The sequence below is a fragment of the Chiloscyllium plagiosum genome, unplaced genomic scaffold, assembly GCF_037043375.1.
Source record: "Chiloscyllium plagiosum isolate Xiang-an unplaced genomic scaffold, Cpla_swu_hap1 HiC_scaffold_14, whole genome shotgun sequence".
NCBI classification, from domain to species: domain Eukaryota; kingdom Metazoa; phylum Chordata; class Chondrichthyes; order Orectolobiformes; family Hemiscylliidae; genus Chiloscyllium; species Chiloscyllium plagiosum.
The window spans coordinates 13,645,160-13,662,155 of record NW_028270152.1 but is presented as its reverse complement, the minus strand read 5'-3'; the positions used below and the strand labels follow the sequence as shown (position 1 = coordinate 13,662,155).

The following is a 16,996-nucleotide window of genomic DNA, read 5'->3' as shown; positions in this document are numbered from 1 at the left end:
AATTTTTAAAAATTGTCAGCTGACACTCTCCTGAGGGAGTGCTGCATTGTCAGAGGTGTGGTCCTTCAGGTGGGATATTAAAACAAGACTCCTTCTGTCCTACAAGAGTGTGAAGGTTCCCACATTACAGTTTTGAAGAAAGAGCAAGGGTATTCTCTCCCCCCGGATAATATTTATCCTACCAGCCAACATCAGAAAGATAGATCTGATCGTTATTGTGTTCCAGAGCTTGCTGCATACTAATTGGCATTTCCTACACAACAACAAGTGGCTTCACATCAAAATCATCATTGGTTTGGAAGCATGAAAGGATCTTTATGGTCACATCTTTCCCTATCATTCCCACATCATATTCCATCTGCCAATTTCTCCCCCTCACAACTTATCTAACTTCCTGTGCAGACTTTTTGTGTCACTCTCACACATTACATCTGGACAAACTACAGACATCGGGATAGTCTCTGAGATATCTGCTAATTCCCGAGTTTAATCACTGCAAGGCTGTGTCGTTGGGTTTTCAGTTTATCTTAGCTCTAAAAGATGCCCTTCTTATTGGAGATGTCCTTGAGTGGCTCAATTCAAATAGGAGAAAGTGAGGACTGCAGATGCTGGAGATCAGAACTTAAAAATGTTTTGCTGGAAAAGCGCAGCAGGTCAGGCAACATCAAAGGAGCAGGAGAATCAACGTTTCGGGCATAAGCCCTTCTTCAGGAATGAGGAGGGTGTGCCAAGCAGGCTAAGATAAAAGGTAGGGAGGAGGGACTTGAGGGAGGGGCGTTGGGAATACGATATGTGGAAGGAGGTTAAGGTGAGGGTGATAGGCCGGAGAGGGGGTGGAGGCGGACCCCCTGCTCCTTTGATGCTGCCTGACCTGCTGCGCTTTTCCAGCAACACATTTTTTGGCTCAATTCAAAGCTTGTTTAATAACTCTGTTTGTGCAGTGCCTTGGGAAATTTACTGCAAGAAAAAAAACCGCCACATAATTATAATTTTTTTTTTCTGTCATTGTTGATTGACATTACAAAGTGTGTTGATGGAGTCACTGAGAACATCTAAATTCTGGGAATTTGTTCCACATGAATTAATTATTGAGCTGATTCCAAGAAAGTCTTTAATCGCAGGCCTTGACTGCGACCACACAAAATGACCTTTTCTTTTTGAGGCAGGCATTAAATGTTTCCAGACTGGATAATGGTTGTTCACTCGGAGAGGGCAAGAGGCTGCCTGATCAGTGAAATAGAGTGAAGTCAGATTGCGCTGTCACCATAGCAACACAGATCAGCTTAGTGCTTTCTGTCAGAGTGTGAGGAGCTGTGTAATCTGGGACTTGATCCTTTGTTTATTTTTTGTTCCTCTCCTAAGAATTTTTTAACAAATCTGCTGAAATGACAGTTGACAACTTGGCACCGAAAGGCAAAGCTGAGTGAAGGGTAAACATCAGCATTGAACTGATGGAGTGCTGCACTGCCAGAGGTGCACTTTGATTCCTGTGGCACAGTACTTGACGAGCAAAGGAAATTTCATACAATGTGGAAGCAGGTCACTTTGGCCAATGAGTTCACACTGACCCTCCGTAGAGCAGCCTACCCCATCTCTGTAACCCTGCCTTTCCCATGGCTAACCCAGCTAACTTGCACACTATAAACAATTTTCCACGCCCAATTCACCTAACCTGCACACCTTTAGACTGTGGGTGGAAACCAGAGCACCTGGAAGAAGCAGACATGGGCAGAACCTCCACACAGCCAGTCACCCAAGGAGAGAATTGAACCTGGGTCCCTAGTGCTGTGAGGCAGCAGTGCTAACCACTGAGCCACCACACCATCCCAGGATGGGAGAAATTGATGCCCAGACCTCCATCTGGGGCACTCTTCTCAGTTTTAGTCATCTCACTTCAGGAAGAATATATTGGCCTAGAAGAGCTGTTGTAGTTATGGCCAAACAACATGTAACTTTCAGAGAGTTCAGTGATAACAGGAACGTTATATTCTTCAAACATAGCAATGTGATATTCTTAGAACATCGAACTGCACAGCGCAGGGATGGGCCTTCCAGGCCACAATGTTCTTCTACAAATTTATCTGCTTGTTGTTGAATAGTTGCTGCTGTTCTTTGTAACCCATCAGGAATTCCTCAGTCAGCCGGCTTCAGTCCAGACTATCCCGATGTCTGTAGTTTGCCCAGATGTAATGTGTGAGAATGACACAAAAAGAGGAAGTTAGATAAGTTGAGTGAGGGGGAGAAATTGGCCGGTGGGTGGAATACGATGTCGGAAAATATGAAGCTGTGCATTTTGGCAGGAAGAATAGAGCAGCTGACTATTATTTAAATGGAGGCAGATTACAGAATGCTCCAAAACAGAGGAGTTAAGACCATAAGACATAGGAGCGGAAATAAGGTCATTCGGCCCATCGAGTCCACTCCGCCATTCAATCATGGCTGATGGGCATTTCAACTCCATTTACCCGCATTCTCCCCATAGCCCTTAATTCCTTGTGACATCAAGAATTTATCAATTTCTGCCTTGAAGACATTTAGCGTCCCAGCCTCCACTGCACTCTGTGGCAATGAATTCCACAGGCCCACCACTCTCTGGCTGAAGAAATGTCTCCGCATTTCAGTTCTGAATTTACCTCCTCTAATTCTAAGGCTGTGTCCACGGGTCCTAGTCTCCTCGCCCAACGGAAACAATTTCCTAGCGTCCACCCTCTCCAAGCCATGTATTATCTTATAAGTTTCTATTAGATCTCCCCTTAATCTTCTAAACTCCAATGAATACAATCCCAGGATCCTCAGCTGTTCCTCATATGTTAGACCTACCATTCCAGGGATCATCCGTGTGAATCTCCGCTGGACACGCTCCAGTGCCAGTATGTCCTTCCTGAGGTGTGGGGACCAAAACTGGACACAGTACTCCAAATGGGGCCTAGTCAGAGCTTTATAAAGCCTCAGTAGCACAACAGTGCTTTTATATTCCAACCCTCTTGAGATAATTGACAACATTGCATTCACTTTCTTAATCACGGACTCAACCTGCATGTTTACCTTTAGAGAATCCTCAACTAGCACTCCCAGATCCCTCTGTACTTTGGCTTTACTAATTTTCTCACCGTTTAGAAAGTAATCCATGCTTCTATTCTTTTTCCCAAAGTGCAAGACCTCACATTTGCTCACATTGAATTCCATCAACCATTTCCTGGACCACTCCTTCAAACTCTGGATCAGTGGTGCTGGAAGAGCACAGCAATTCAGGCAGCATCCGAGGACAGGCAAAATCGACGTTTCGGGCAAAAGCCCTTCATCAGGAATAAAAGGGCTTTTGCCCGAAACGTCGATTTTGCCTGTCCTCGGATGCTGCCTGAATTGCTGTGCTCTTCCAGCACCACTGATCCAGAATCTGGTTTCCAGCATCTGCAGTCATTGTTTTTACCTTTTTCACTCCTTCAAACTGTCTAGATCCTTCTGCAGCCTCCTCACTTCCTCAGTACTACCTGCCTGTCCACCTAACTTTGTATCATCGGCAAACTTCGCTAGAATGCCCCCAGTCCCTTCATCCAGATCATTAATATATAATGTGAACAGCTGCGGCCCCAACACTGAACCCTGCGGGACACCGCTTGTCACCGGCTGCCATTACGAAAAAGAACCTTTTATCCCAATTCTCTGCCTTCTGTCAGACAGCCAATCCTCAATCCATACCAATAGCTCACCTCGAACACCATGGGCCCTCATCTTGCTCAGCAGCCTCCCGTGTGGCACCTTATCAAAGGCCTTTGGAAGTCTAGGTAGACCACATCCACTGGGTTTCCCCGGTCTAACCTACTTGTCACCTCTTGTCAGGCACGACCTCCCCTTACTAAATCCATGTTGACTTGTTCTAATCCGACCCTGCTCTTCCAAGAATTTAGAAACCTCATCCTAAATGATAGATTCTCGAATTTTACCAACAACCGAGGTTAGGTTAATGGCCTATAATTTTCCATCTTTTGCCTTGATCCTTTCTTGAACAAGGGGGTTACAACAGCGATCTTCCAATCATCCGGGACTTTCCCTGACTCCAGTGACTTTTGAAAGATCTCCACCAACGCCTCCGCTATTTCCTCAGCCACCTCCCTCAGAACTCTAGGATGTAACCCATCAGGGCCAGGAGATTTATCAATTTTAAGACCTTTTAGCTTTCTAGCACTTTCTCTTTTGTAATGGCAACCATACTCAACTCAGCCCCCTGACTCCCTTTAATTGTTGGGATATTACTCATGTCTTCCACTGTGAAGACTGACGCAAAGTACTTATTAAGTTCTCCTGCTATTTCTTTATCTCCCATCACTAGCCTTCCAGCATCAGTTTGAAGTGGCCCAATGTCTACTTTTGTCTGTCGTTTGTTTCTTATGTATTGAAAGAAACTTTTACTATCATTTCTAATATTACTGGCTAGCCTACCTTCATATTTGATCCTCTCCTTCCTTATTTCTCTCTTTGTTATCCTCAGTTTGTTTTTGTAGCCTTCTCAATCTTCTGATTTCCCAGTGCTCTTGGCCACTTTATGGGCTCTCTCTTTTTCTTTGATAGATTTCCTGACTTCCTTTGTCAGCCATGGCTGTCTAATCCCTCCCCGGATAATCTTTCTCTTCTTGGAGATGAACCTCTGTACAGTGTCCTCAATTTTACCCACAAACTCCTGCCATTTTTGCTCTACTGTCTTCCCTGCTAGGCTCTGCTTCCAGTCTATTTTCGTCAGTTCCTCTCTCATGCCCTCATAATTACCTTTATTTAACTGTAACACCATTACATCCGATTTTGCCTTCTCTCTTTCAAACTGCAGACTGAACTCTACCATATTATGATCGCTGCTTCCTAAGTGTTCCCTTACTTTAAGATTTTTTATAAAGTCTGGTTCATTACATAGCACTAGGTCCAGAATAGCCTGCTCCCTTGTGGGCTCCATGACAAGCTGTTCCAAAAAGCCATCCTGTAAGCATTCCATGAATTCCCTTTCTTTGGATCCACTGGCAACATTATTTACCCAGTCCACCTGCATATTGAAGTCTCCCATGATCACCATGACCTTGCCTTTCTGACATGCCTTCTCTATTTCCCGGTACATGTTGCGCCCCTGGTCCTGACCACTGTTAGGAGGTCTGTACATAACTCCCATTATGGTTTTTTTGCCTTTGTCATTCCTCAATTCCACCCACACAGACTCCACATCATCCGACGCTATGTCATTCAGCACCATAGATTTAATTTTGTTCTTAACTAACAAGGCGACCCCGCCCCCTCTGCCCACCTCCCTGTCTTTTCAATAAATTGAAAACCTTTGGATGTTTAATTGCCAGTCCTGACCCCTCCCTGTAACCACGTCTCTGTGATGCCTACCACATCATAATCATTCACGATGATCTGTGCCATTAGTTCGTCTGCTTTGTTATGAATGCTACGAGCATTCAGGTAAAGTGCCTTAATGCTAACTTTCTTATCATTAGAGATATTGGAAGTCACAAGATGAGCTAAGTTATCCTTCCTTTTTGCTGCATTCCCAGTCTGTCTCAAGTTTAAATCTGCCTGTACATATGCTATCCTGCCGCTTATCTTTCCATTTAACTCCATACTCCCTATCGCTTTCACTTTCCCTTCCCCCCAACTCAGAAGTTTAAAGTCCTACTGACCACCCTATTTATCCTCTTCGCTAGAACATTGGTACCTGATCGGTTCAGGTGGAGACCATCCCAACGGTTCCAAAACTGATGCCAATGCCCCATGAAGTGGAATCCCTCTTTCCCACACCAATCCCATAGCCACGTGTTTACTTCCCTAGTTGGGGAGTCCTTAATCACAAGTTAGAAAAGGCTAGCTTCTAAGTTCAGCAGGTAATAGTAAAGGCAAATGGAATGGTAACCTTTATTTCAAATCCATGATGTGGAGGTGGAGGTGCGTGACTGGGGTGGACAAAGTCAGAAGTCACACCACACCAGGTGATAGTGCAACAGGTTTATTTGAAACCACAAGCTTTCGGAGCATAGCTCCTTTATCAGGTGAAATCACCTGACGAAGGAGCAGCGCTCCAAATGATTGTGATTTCAAATAAACCTGTTGGACTCTAACGTAGTGCCTTGTGACGTCTGACTTCATTTCAAAGAGCATGGAGTATAAAATAGGGAGGTTTTGTTAAAACAATAAAAGGCACTGATCAGACCACGGATGAATAGTTTTGGGCTTCTTTTCTGAGGCAAGGTATATTGGAATTGGAGTCAGGATTGTACTGAGGTCAGCCAGATGGTCCTTGTAGAATATGAGTTCCCTGATTGGGTCTGTTAATCTAGTTCAATCAGGGAGCCTTGGCTAACAGAAATAAACAGGAGTGTCAAGGGCCCTCATGTAGCACAGAGGTAGATTCTCTATTCCTGAACCAGGAGACCTGGGTTCAAGTCCCACCTGCTTCAGAGGTGTGTGATAACATCTCTGAACAGGTTGATTAGAAAAATAGATAAATTAGAAAAAAAAGTATAAACATGAGTCAGACATCCTGTTCACTGTCTGGATCAGTGTCAGGTACAATGCGCAGGTATGTAAATGGTGAATTAGTGAAATCATTTCAAGTCCAGAGAAAGATCACTAGACTGATTCTAGACATGAAAGAATTGTCTTAGGAGAAGGGATTGATTTGATTCAGAGGAGGAATTGATTTGATAAGGAAGAGGAATTGATTTGATAAGGAAGAGTAATTGATTTGATTAGGAGGAGGAATTGATTTGATTAGGAGGAGGAATTGATTTGATTAGGAGGAGGAATTGATTTGATCAGGAGGAGGAATTGATTTGATTAGGAAGAGGAATTGATTTGATTAGGAGGAGGAATTGATTTGATAAGGAAGAGGAATTGATTTGATTAGGAGGTGGAATTGATTTGATTAGGAGGAGGAATTGATTTGATAAGGAAGAGGAATTGATTTGATAAGGAAGAGGAATTGATTTGATTAGGAGAAGGAATTGATTTGATAAGGAAGAGGAATTGATTTGATTAGGAGGAGGAATTGATTTGATTAGAAGAAGGAATTGATATGATTAGGAGGAGGAATTGATTTGATTAGGAGGAGGAATTGAATTGATTAGGAAGAGGAATTGATTTGATTAGGAGGTGGAATTGATTTGATTAGGAAGAGGAATTGATTTGATTAGGAGAAGGAATTGATTTGATTAGGAGGAGGAATTGATTTGATTCAGAGGAGGAATTGATTTGATAAGGAAGAGGAATTGATTTGATTAGGAAGAGGAATTGATTTGATCAGGAGGTGGAATTGATTTGATTAGGAGGAGGAATTGATTTGATTAGGAAGAGGAATTGATTTGATCAGGAGGAGGAATTGATTTGATTAGGAGAAGGAATTGATTTGATTAGGAGAAGGAATTGATTTGATTAGGAAGAGGAATTGATTTGATTAGGAGGAGGAATTGATTTGATTAGGAGAAGGAATGGATTTGATCAGGAGGAGGAATTGATTTGATAAGGGAGAGGATTTGATTTGATCAGGAGGAGGAATTGATTTGATTAGGAAGAGGAATTGTTTTGATTAGGAGGAGGAATTGATTTGATTAGGAAGAGGAATTGATTTGATTAGGAGGAGGAATTAATTTGATAAGGAAGTGGAATTGATTTGATTACGAGGAGGAATTGATTTGATTAGGAGGAGGAATTGATTTGATTCAGAGGAGGAATTGATTTGATAAGGAAGAGGAATTGATTTGATTAGGAGGAGGAATTGATTTGATCTGGAGGAGGAATTGATTTGATTAGGAGGAGGATTGATTTGATCAGGAGGAGGAATTGATTTGATTAGGAGGAGGATTTGATTTGATTAGGAGGAGGAATTGATTTGATAAGGAAGAGGAATTGATTTGATAAGGAGAAGGAATTGATTTGATTAGGAAGAGGAATTGATTTGATTAGGAGGAGGAATTGATTTGATCAGGAAGAGGAATTGATTTGATTAGGAGGAGGAATTGATTTGATTAGGAGGAGGAATTGATTTGATGAGGAGAAGGAATTGATTTGATCAGGAGGAGGAATTGATTTGATTAGGTGGAGGATTTGATTTGATTAGGAGGAGGAATTGATTTGATAAGGAAGAGGAATTGATTTGATTAGGAGGAGGAATTGATTTGATTAGGAGGAGGAATTGATTTGATTAGGAAGAGGAATTGATTTGATCAGGAGGAGGAATTGATTTGATTAGGAGGAGGAATTGATTTGATTAGGAGAAGGAACTGATTTGATCAGGAGGAGGAATTGATTTGATAAGGAGAAGGAATTGATTTGATTAGGAAGAGGAATTGATTTGATTAGGAGGAGGAATTGATTTGATTAGGAAGAGTAATTGATTTGATTAGGAGAAGGAATTGATTTGATAAGGAAGAGGAATTGATTTGATTAGGAGGTGGAATTGATTTGATAAGGGAGAGGAATTAATTTGATTAGGAAGAGGAATTGATTTGATCAGGAGGAGGAATTGATTTGATTAGGAGGAGGAATTGATTTTTATAGGAGAAGTAATTGATTTGATCAGGAGGAGGAATTGTTTTGATCAGGAGGAGGAATTGATTTGATAAGGAGGAGGAATTGATTTGATCAGGAGGAGGAATTGATTTGATAAGGGAGAGGAATTGATTTGATTAGGAGGAGGAATTGATTTGATTAGGAGGAGGAATTGATTTGATCAGGAGGAGGAATTGATTTAATAAGGGAGAGGATTTGATTTGATCAGGAGGAGGAATTGATTTGATAAGGGAGAGGAATTGATTTGATCAGGAGGAGGAATTGATTTGATTAGGAGGAGGAACTGATTTGATGAGGAGAAGGAATTGATTTGATAAGGAAGAGGAATTGATTTGATTAGGAGAAGGAATTGATTTGATTAGGAGAAGGAATTGATTTGATCAGGAGGCGGATTTGATTTGATTAGGAGGAGGAATTGATTTGATAAGGAAGATGAATTGATTTGATTAGGAAGAGGAATTGATTTGATTAGGAGGAGGAATTGATTTGATTAGGAGAAGGAATTGATTTGATCAGGAGGAGGAATTGATTTGATAAGGAAGAGGAATTGATTTGATCAGGAGGAGGAATTGATTTGATTAGGAGGAGGAATTGATTTGATTAGGAAGAGGAATTGATTTGATCAGGAGGAAGAATTGATTTGATTAGGAGAAGGAATTGATTTGATTAGGAGAAGGAATTGATTTGATCAGGAGGAGGAATTGATTTGATAAGGAAGAGGAATTGATTTGTTAGGAGGAGGAATTGATTTGATTAGGAAGTGGAATTGATTTGATCAGGAGGAGGAATTGATTTGATTAGGAGGAGGATTTGATTTGATTAGGAGGAGGAATTGATTTGATAAGGAAGAGGAATGGATTTGATTAGGAGGAGGAATTGATTTGATTAGGAAGAGGAATTGATTTGATTAGGAGGAGGAATTGATTTGATTAGGAGGAGGAATTGATTTGATTAGGAAGAGGAATTGATTTGATCAGGAGGAGGAATTGATTTGATTCGGAGGAGGATTTGATTTGATTAGGAGGAGGAATTGATTTGATAAGGAAGAGGAATTGATTTGATTAGGAGAAGGAATTGATTTGATTAGGAAGAGTAATTGATTTGATTAGGAGAAGGAATTGATTTGATAAGGAAGAGGAATTGATTTGATTAGGAGGTGGAATTGATTTGATAAGGAAGAGGAATTGATTTGATGAGGAGGTGGAATTGATTTGATAAGGGAGAGGAATTAATTTGATTAGGAAGAGGAATTGATTTGATCAGGAGGAGGAATTGATTTGATTAGGAGGAGGAATTGATTTTTATAGGAGAAGTAATTGATTTGATCAGGAGGAGGAATTGTTTTGATCAGGAGGAGGAATTGATTTGATAAGGAGGAGGAATTGATTTGATCAGGAGGAGGAATTGATTTGATAAGGGAGAGGAATTGATTTGATTAGGAGGAGGAATTGATTTGATTAGGAGGAGGAATTGATTTGATCAGGAGGAGGAATTGATTTAATAAGGGAGAGGATTTGACTTGATCAGGAGGAGGAATTGATTTGATAAGGGAGAGGAATTGATTTGATCAGGAGGAGGAATTGATTTGATTAGGAGGAGGAACTGATTTGATGAGGAGAAGGAATTGATTTGATAAGGAAGAGGAATTGATTTGATTAGGAGAAGGAATTGATTTGATTAGGAGAAGGAATTGATTTGATCAGGAGGCGGATTTGATTTGATTAGGAGGAGGAATTGATTTGATAAGGAAGATGAATTGATTTGATTAGGAAGAGGAATTGATTTGATTAGGAGGAGGAATTGATTTGATTAGGAGAAGGAATTGATTTGATCAGGAGGAGGAATTGATTTGATAAGGAAGAGGAATTGATTTGATCAGGAGGAGGAATTGATTTGATTAGGAGGAGGAATTGATTTGATTAGGAAGAGGAATTGATTTGATCAGTAGGAGGAATTGATTTGATTAGGAGGAGGAATTGATTTGATTAGGAGAAGGAATTGATTTGATCAGGAGGAGGAATTGATTTGATAAGGAAGAGGAATTGATTTGTTAGGAGGAGGAATTGATTTGATTAGGAAGTGGAATTGATTTGATCAGGAGGAGGAATTGATTTGATTAGGAGGAGGATTTGATTTGATTAGGAGGAGGAATTGATTTGATAAGGAAGAGGAATTGATTTGATTAGGAGGAGGAATTGATTTGATTAGGAAGAGGAATTGATTTGATTAGGAGGAGGAATTGATTTGATTAGGAGGAGGAATTGATTTGATTAGGAAGAGGAATTGATTTGATCAGGAGGAGGAATTGATTTGATTCGGAGGAGGATTTGATTTGATTAGGAGGAGGAATTGATTTGATAAGGAAGAGGAATTGATTTGATTAGGAGGAGGAATTGATTTGATTAGGAAGAGGAATTGATTTGATCAGGAGGAGGAATTGATTTGATTAGGAGGAGGAATTGATTTGATTAGGAGAAGGAATTGATTTGATCAGGAGGAGGAATTGATTTGATTAGGAGAAGGAATTGATTTGATTAGGAAGAGGAATTGATTTGATTAGGAGGAGGAATTGATTTGCTAAGGAAGAGGAATTGATTTGATTAGAAGGAGGAATTGATTTGATAAGGAGGAGGAATTGATTTGATCAGGAGGAGGAATTGATTTGATAAGGGAGAGGAATTGATTTGATTAGGAGGAGGAATTGATTTGATTAGGAGGAGGAATTGATTTGATTAGTAGGAGGAATTGATTTGATTAGGAAGAGGAATTGATTTGATTAGGAGGAGGAATTAATTTGATAAGGAAGTGGAATTGATTTGATTACGTGGAGGAATTGATTTGATTAGGAGGAGGAATTGATTTGATTCAGAGGAGGAATTGATTTGATAAGGAAGAGGAATTGATTTGATTAGGAGGAGGAATTGATTTGATCTGGAGGAGGAATTGATTTGATTAGGAGGAGGATTGATTTGATTACGAGGAGGAATTGTTTTGATAAGGAAGAGAAATTGATTTGATTAGGAGGAGGAATTGATTTGATTAGGAGGAGGAATTGATTTGATTAGGAAGAGGAATTGATTTGATCAGGAGGAGGAATTGATTTGATTAGGAGGAGGATTTGATTTGATTAGGAGGAGGAATTGATTTGATAAGGAAGAGGAATTGATTTGACAAGGAGAAGGAATTGATTTGATTAGGAAGAGGAATTGATTTGATTAGGAGGAGGAATTGATTTGATCAGGAAGAGGAATTGATTTGATTAGGAGGAGGAATTGATTTGATTAGGAAGAGGAATTGATTTGATTAGGAGAAGGAATTGATTTGATCAGGAGGAGGAATTGATTTCATTAGGTGGAGGATTTGATTTGATTAGGAGGAGGAATTGATTTGATAAGGAAGAGGAATTGATTTGATTAGGAGGAGGAATTGATTTGATTAGGAGGAGGAATTGATTTGATTAGGAAGAGGAATTGATTTGATCAGGAGGAGGAATTGATTTGATTAGGAGGAGGAATTGATTTGATTAGGAGAAGGAACTGATTTGATCAGGAGGAGGAATTGATTTGATAAGGAGAAGGAATTGATTTGATTAGGAAGAGGAATTGATTTGATTAGGAGGAGGAATTGATTTGATTAGGAAGAGTAATTGATTTGATTAGGAGAAGGAATTGATTTGATAAGGAAGAGGAATTGATTTGATTAGGAGGTGGAATTGATTTGATAAGGAAGAGGAATTGATTTGATTAGGAGGAGGAATTGATTTGATAAGGGAGAGGAATTAATTTGATTAGGAAGAGGAATTGATTTGATCAGGAGGAGGAATTGATTTGATTAGGAGGAGGAATTGATTTTTATAGGAGAAGTAATTGATTTGATCAGGAGGAGGAATTGTTTTGATCAGGAGGAGGAATTGATTTGATAAGGAGGAGTAATTGATTTGATCAGGAGGAGGAATTGATTTGATAAGGGAGAGGAATTGATTTGATTAGGAGGAGGAATTGTTTTGATTAGGAGGAGGAATTGATTTGATCAGGAGGAGGAATTGATTTAATAAGGGAGAGGATTTGATTTGATCAGGAGGAGGAATTGATTTGATAAGGGAGAGGAATTGATTTGATTAGGAGGAGGAATTGATTTGATTAGGAGGAGGAATTGATTTGATAAGGAAGAGGAATTGATTTGATTAGGAGGAGGAATTGATTTGATTAGGAAGAGGAATTGATTTGATCAGGAGGAGGAATTGATTTGATTAGGAGGAGGAATTGATTTGATTAGGAGAAGGAATTGATTTGATCAGGAGGAGGAATTGATTTGATTAGGAGAAGGAATTGATTTGATTAGGAAGAGGAATTGATTTGATTAGGAGGAGGAATTGATTTGCTAAGGAAGAGGAATTGATTTGATTAGAAGGAGGAATTGATTTGATAAGGAGGAGGAATTGATTTGATCAGGAGGAGGAATTGATTTGATAAGGGAGAGGAATTGATTTGATTAGGAGGAGGAATTGATTTGATTAGGAGGAGGAATTGATTTGATTAGTAGGAGGAATTGATTTGATTAGGAAGAGGAATTGATTTGATTAGGAGGAGGAATTAATTTGATAAGGAAGTGGAATTGATTTGATTACGTGGAGGAATTGATTTGATTAGGAGGAGGAATTGATTTGATTCAGAGGAGGAATTGATTTGATAAGGAAGAGGAATTGATTTGATTAGGAGGAGGAATTGATTTGATCTGGAGGAGGAATTGATTTGATTAGGAGGAGGATTGATTTGATTACGAGGAGGAATTGTTTTGATAAGGAAGAGGAATTGATTTGATTAGGAGGAGGAATTGATTTGATTAGGAGGAGGAATTGATTTGATTAGGAAGAGGAATTGATTTGATCAGGAGGAGGAATTGATTTGATTAGGAGGAGGATTTGATTTGATTAGGAGGAGGAATTGATTTGATAAGGAAGAGGAATTGATTTGATAAGGAGAAGGAATTGATTTGATTAGGAAGAGGAATTGATTTGATTAGGAGGAGGAATTGATTTGATCAGGAAGAGGAATTGATTTGATTAGGAGGAGGAATTGATTTGATTAGGAAGAGGAATTGATTTGATTAGGAGAAGGAATTGATTTGATCAGGAGGAGGAATTGATTTCATTAGGTGGAGGATTTGATTTGATTAGGAGGAGGAATTGATTTGATAAGGAAGAGGAATTGATTTGATTAGGAGGAGGAATTGATTTGATTAGGAGGAGGAATTGATTTGATTAGGAAGAGGAATTGATTTGATCAGGAGGAGGAATTGATTTGATTAGGAGGAGGAATTGATTTGATTAGGAGAAGGAACTGATTTGATCAGGAGGAGGAATTGATTTGATAAGGAGAAGGAATTGATTTGATTAGGAAGAGGAATTGATTTGATTAGGAGGAGGAATTGATTTGATTAGGAAGAGTAATTGATTTGATTAGGAGAAGGAATTGATTTGATAAGGAAGAGGAATTGATTTGATTAGGAGGTGGAATTGATTTGATAAGGAAGAGGAATTGATTTGATTAGGAGGAGGAATTGATTTGATAAGGGAGAGGAATTAATTTGATTAGGAAGAGGAATTGATTTGATCAGGAGGAGGAATTGATTTGATTAGGAGGAGGAATTGATTTTTATAGGAGAAGTAATTGATTTGATCAGGAGGAGGAATTGTTTTGATCAGGAGGAGGAATTGATTTGATAAGGAGGAGGAATTGATTTGATCAGGAGGAGGAATTGATTTGATAAGGGAGAGGAATTGATTTGATTAGGAGGAGGAATTGATTTGATTAGGAGGAGGAATTGATTTGATCAGGAGGAGGAATTGATTTAATAAGGGAGAGGATTTGATTTGATCAGGAGGAGGAATTGATTTGATAAGGGAGAGGAATTGATTTGATCAGGAGGAGGAATTGATTTGATTAGGAGGAGGAACTGATTTGATGAGGAGAAGGAATTGATTTGATAAGGAAGAGGAATTGATTTGATTAGGAGAAGGAATTGATTTGATTAGGAGAAGGAATTGATTTGATCAGGAGGCGGATTTGATTTGATTAGGAGGAGGAATTGATTTGATAAGGAAGATGAATTGATTTGATTAGGAAGAGGAATTGATTTGATTAGGTGGAGGAATTGATTTGATTAGGAGAAGGAATTGATTTGATCAGGAGGAGGAATTGATTTGATAAGGAAGAGGAATTGATTTGATCAGGAGGAGGAATTGATTTGATTAGGAGGAGGAATTGATTTGATTAGGAAGAGGAATTGATTTGATCAGGAGGAGGAATTGATTTGATTAGGAGGAGGAATTGATTTGATGAGGAGAAGGAATTGATTTGATCAGGAGGAGGAATTGATTTGATAAGGAAGAGGAATTGATTTGTTAGGAGGAGGAATTGATTTGATTAGGAAGTGGAATTGATTTGATCAGGAGGAGGAATTGATTTGATTAGGAGGAGGATTTGATTTGATTAGGAGGAGGAATTGATTTGATAAGGAAGAGGAATTGATTTGATTAGGAGGAGGAATTGATTTGATTAGGAAGAGGAATTGATTTGATTAGGAGGAGGAATTGATTTGATTAGGAGGAGGAATTGATTTGATTAGGAAGAGGAATTGATTTGATCAGGAGGAGGAATTGATTTGATTCGGAGGAGGATTTGATTTGATTAGGAGGAGGAATTGATTTGATAAGGAAGAGGAATTGATTTGATTAGGAGGAGGAATTGATTTGATTAGGAAGAGGAATTGATTTGATCAGGAGGAGGAATTGATTTGATTAGGAGGAGGAATTGATTTGATTAGGAGAAGGAATTGATTTGATCAGGAGGAGGAATTGATTTGATTAGGAGAAGGAATTGATTTGATTAGGAAGAGGAATTGATTTGATTAGGAGGAGGAATTGATTTGCTAAGGAAGAGGAATTGATTTGATTAGAAGGAGGAATTGATTTGATAAGGAGGAGGAATTGATTTGATAAGGGAGAGGAATTGATTTGATTAGGAGGAGGAATTGATTTGATTAGGAGGAGAAATTGATTTGATCAGGAGGAGGAATTGATTTGATAAGGGAGAGGATTTGATTTGATCAGGAGGAGGAATTGATTTGATAAGGAGGAGGAATTGATTTGATTAGGAGGAGGAATTGATTTGATTAGGAGGAGGAATTGATTTGATCAGGAGGAGGAATTGATTTAATAAGGGAGAGGATTTGATTTGATCAGGAGGAGGAATTGATTTGATAAGGGAGAGGAATTGATTTGATCAGGAGGAGGAATTGATTTGATTAGGAGGAGGAACTGATTTGATGAGGAGAAGGAATTGATTTGATAAGGAAGAGGAATTGATTTGATTAGGAGAAGGAATTGATTTGATTAGGAGAAGGAATTGATTTGATCAGGAGGCGGATTTGATTTGATTAGGAGGAGGAATTGATTTGATAAGGAAGATGAATTGATTTGATTCGGAGGAGGAATTGATTTGATTAGGAGAAGGAATTGATTTGATCAGGAGGAGGAATTGATTTGATTAGGAGAAGGAATTGATTTGATTAGGAAGAGGAATTGATTTGATTAGGAGGAGGAATTGATTTGCTAAGGAAGAGGAATTGATTTGATTAGAAGGAGGAATTGATTTGATAAGGAGGAGGAATTGATTTGATAAGGGAGAGGAATTGATTTGATTAGGAGGAGGAATTGATTTGATTAGGAGGAGGAATTGATTTGATCAGGAGGAGGAATTGATTTGATAAGGGAGAGGATTTGATTTGATCAGGAGGAGGAATTGATTTGATAAGGAGGAGGAATTGATTTGATTAGGAGGAGGAATTGATTTGATTAGGAGGAGGAATTGATTTGATCAGGAGGAGGAATTGCTTTAATAAGGGAGAGGATTTGATTTGATCAGGAGGAGGAATTGATTTGATAAGGGACAGGAATTGATTTGATCAGGAGGAGGAATTGATTTGATTAGGAGGAGGAACTGATTTGATGAGGAGAAGGAATTGATTTGATAAGGAAGAGGAATTGATTTGATTAGGAGAAGGAATTGATTTGATTAGGAGAAGGAATTGATTTGATCAGGAGGCGGATTTGATTTGATTAGGAGGAGGAATTGATTTGATAAGGAAGATGAATTGATTTGATAAGGGAGAGGAATTGATTTGATTAGGAGGAGGAATTGATTTGATAAGGGAGAGGAATTAATTTGATTAGGAAGAGGAATTGATTTGATCAGGAGGAGGAATTGATTTGATTAGGAGGAGGAATTGATTTTTATAGGAGAAGTAATTGATTTGATCAGGAGGAGGAATTGTTTTGATCAGGAGGAGGAATTGATTTGATAAGGAGGAGGAATTGATTTGATCAGGAGGAGGAATTGATTTGATAAGGGAGAGGAATTGATTTGATTAGGAGGAGGAATTGATT

The 16,996-nt window shown here is 39.0% G+C and overlaps 1 long non-coding RNA gene across 1 annotated transcript in view; it reads right to left on the bottom strand.

The window, feature by feature from the left end:
- Window positions 1-820: 820 nt before the first annotated feature.
- Window positions 821-16,996, bottom strand: part of LOC148147922 (uncharacterized) — a 38,924-nt gene continuing 22,748 nt past the window's right edge. Inside the window, exon 4 of the long non-coding RNA XR_015759361.1 lies at window positions 821-2,169. This is a non-coding gene — a long non-coding RNA (uncharacterized LOC148147922). The remainder of the gene's footprint in view (window positions 2,170-16,996) is intronic.